We start from the raw sequence: 3,604 nt of genomic DNA, 5'->3' as shown, positions 1-3,604 counted from the left end.
CTTTAAATAAAACCAGAATCATCTCTGTGATTAGTGTCTAATTATCAACTGTTAAAATCAGTAGGCAAGCCTGATTCAGACTTCTTTTCTGAGTCATGTGATAAATCTGGTTCTGCTGTTATCACTTAGATACCATGCATAGGATTTAAACTCAGACTTTAATTGTGTATGAGTCATGCTGTCTATGTGTATTACCTGTGGATGTATATTTGAGCCTTTTGTTTGTCTTCCATGCTCCCCTTAATTGAAGTCCTACTTGTTATTGTATGTCGCCTTAGTATTTTGCCTTTAAACCTGAGGGTCTGCCTAGAACCTCCTTCTTATAGGATAGGAGTCCTAAATTCCTCCGTGACTGATAGGAAGGGGCGGGTAACAACATGCGATAGGGGTCGAGACCAACCTTCGCTTTAATTACCTTCACAGGGCGGGAAATGGTAGATATGGATATGATGACCGGTGCGCTAATGCCACGTGTAGCCCCTTTCTGAGGAGTGATTACCGGGCATTGTACTGATGTGATCCATATTATAAATAAACCTAGGACCCCCTCCCCCTTTCAGGCTTAGATTGTAATTCTTCTCAAAAATCTTGCTTTTACTAATTGTTTTCAAACACTTGTGCACTTGAACTTAAATCCCCTACTATTTGAGCCATACTTGCTAATTGTACAAATTCACAAAAAACTGTCTGGCCGGAAACCACACTAGTGGATCCTGAGGGGTGCCTAACACCTTCCCCTTAGGATAATTTCAAGCCCTTACCCTATCTCTGGTTATCAAACATAGTTATTGATGAACCTTATAGGTGCCGTAACGCACCTTAAAATCGTTAGGTGGCGACTCTTCAAAAATGCAAACCCCTTTCCCAAAAGGAAAGAGTTGTCCCATACCAAAAAATGTCATAAACCCGATTCCCTCCGCGAGGAAAGGAAAAAAGGGGGCGCGACAGCATGGCGACTTTGCTGGGGATCCTTAGGCTTTTACCATTTCAGACCATTTTTTTTTGTGAATTTGTGCAATTATTTGTTTAATTCCTTTAAGCGTTTAATTTCTCCTTCAAGAGCAACAGACGTATCTTTCTTGTTTCCTTCATTTACTGCTGCTTTAAATTATAAAACTGCTGTATTTATCGCTTTATTAACGTGCAAATACATGACAACATGCTTTTAATTACTACATTATCATGCTCAACATCATACTCCACTCGTGCCAAAGAAATACTATAGCAACGCTTGATGAGTGGTTGCGCTCTTCCTATATCATTACCCCCTAAATTCGGAAAGACTTATTTGCGGTAAAACTAGTTGATCAGCGGTGCAGTCGACAGTTCCGTGCCTTTCCGCTTGAGTTGTCCGCTCAAGGGTACCAGTCTAGAAACCCATAGAAACCTTACTCTGTTTAAATTGTGCATGCATCATGGTCAAACCTAGCCGGGTCAGTTATGTTGTCCACATAATGATCCTTTAAGATAGCCTTGTCCAAAGTCCACTGGGTTTCCCTAAACCCAAACGGACGTCGTCACGTTCTGTGCATTTATTTGGAGAACTAAATGCGTCATGCTAATTGTTGATGTTAAATAGTCGAGTCTGGTGGGGTTAAGGGCCTAACCTTGTTTGCCTTGCAGAAAGATGAGGCATGAAGTCCCCAGATTCGGCATGGTCACCAACATCCACCCAAGGTTGCTAAGTTGGTGGGAAGATCTACATTCTAGTGACAAAACCCTCGTCAGAAAATATCTGGGTAATCTACCATCCCTCCTGGAGATCCAGCCTAACAACAAGATAATAGAGGCTGCTACCTTGTTTTGGGATTGTGAAAGGGCCGTGTTCCGCTTTGGGGACAAAATGACACCTTTGTTAGAGGAGATAGGAGGACTGGCCGGTCTAGTGTGGGAAACTCCGGGTTTGCTAATGCGTGAGAATTACAAAGGCAAAGGTTTCCTTAAAATGATGGGTTTGAAGAAGAACGCAGAATTGGTATGCCTGAAGGAATTATACATCCCTTTTGACTACCTGTACGAAAGATACGGTCACAGGAAATCATACCGTACCTACCATGACGAGTTTGCCATCACGTCCTTGGGTCACATCCATCGTAAGGTTTTCGTATTCATGTTTTGCTTCCTGGGTCTGATCGTGTTCCCAATGAAGAAAGGGAGAATCCATACTAGGCTGGCTATGGTAACCAAGACCCTAATGGAGGGGATTGGTGGACAGACATTCAGCATTGTACCCATAATCATTGCAGACATATACCGAGCCTTAGAGAAGTGCCAACGAGGAGCAAAACACTTCGAATGCTGCAATCTACTACTTCAACTTTGGCTCATGGAGCATCTCCAAAAGGGCGAATACCGACAAGAAATTCAGCGAAGGGACTAGGATGATCATATTGCTTTCCACCACCCAAAGCGAATGAATTACATCCCCGACATGTTCGCTCAGCCTGAGAATTCCAAAGGATGGGTTGAGCTCTTTGATAATCTGACTGAAGAACAGGTTCAATGGATGTTCGAGTGGTTTCCGACAGAGGAGTTCAATGCCCGATCCAGAGACGCACCTTTTCTGATACTGATTGGTCTAAGGGGAACATGCCCTTACGTCCCTCTTCGAGTTATGAGGCAAGCTGGTAGGAAGCAAGTCATACCCAGGGTCGACAAGATGAGCCATTTCCGAGCTGACTTCCAAAATGATGATAGTCCCTACAAGTGCCAAGCCCAACGCATGTGGCACTGCAAGATCGTAATGGGGAAAGACACCATCGAGCCAGACAGATATCATGCTGGTTATACTCCTTTCTATTCAGGTTGGTTGGAAGACAATTGGGATGGTCTGGGCCAGCCAGGTTTTGTTCGAGGTCACAGAATTATAGATGAAAAGGCCGAGGCGCAAGTCAAGTACAACCAGCTACGCAAAAGGATCCGTGAATGCGAGAGCGAACACCGCGAGATACAAGAATCCAACCAGAAGCTGATCGAGGAATGGAAAGACATGGCTATCAGTGCCAACAAAAGGCTGGGATACTTGGAGCGAGGCATAGTAGAACTAGAGAGAAAATTTCTCAAAAGGGTTTGTGAGGCCCCGTAAAATTTTTGGCTCATAAAAAAAAATCAAAAGAATCAATTTTCCAGAAAAATGCCATTATGCGGCCCAGAATGCGGTCGCAGATCCAATATGCGGACCGCATTACCACCGCATAACGAAACAGTGGGTTGGTTAAAACTTGAGGTCAAGATGCGGTCCAAAATGCGACCGCATAATTGATATGCGGACCGCATTTCTACCGCAGAGTGGAACAGTAGAGTTGTCAAAATTAATGTTGAAAATGCGTTCTATTATGCGATCGCATAACAATATGCGGACCGCATAGTCGTCGCATATTCTCCTTTGAATTTTGTGAATTACAGTTCTGCGGTGCACTATGCGACCGCAGAACATGAATGCGGACCGCATTCCTGTCGCAGAACCAAACAGAATCCTCAGAGTTTTGGAGGCAATTCTGCGGTCCAATCTGCGGACCGCATTTCAACTCTGCGATCGCAGAATGCGATCGCAGATCTTGCTCGGCTTCTTTTTTTCTTTTCTTTTTCTTTCTAATTTACCCGA

This window comes from Nicotiana attenuata, chromosome 7 (assembly GCF_001879085.1).
Source record: "Nicotiana attenuata strain UT chromosome 7, NIATTr2, whole genome shotgun sequence".
NCBI classification, from domain to species: domain Eukaryota; kingdom Viridiplantae; phylum Streptophyta; class Magnoliopsida; order Solanales; family Solanaceae; genus Nicotiana; species Nicotiana attenuata.
The sequence above is the reverse complement of the archived record's forward strand: the minus strand, read 5'-3'. Positions refer to the sequence as shown.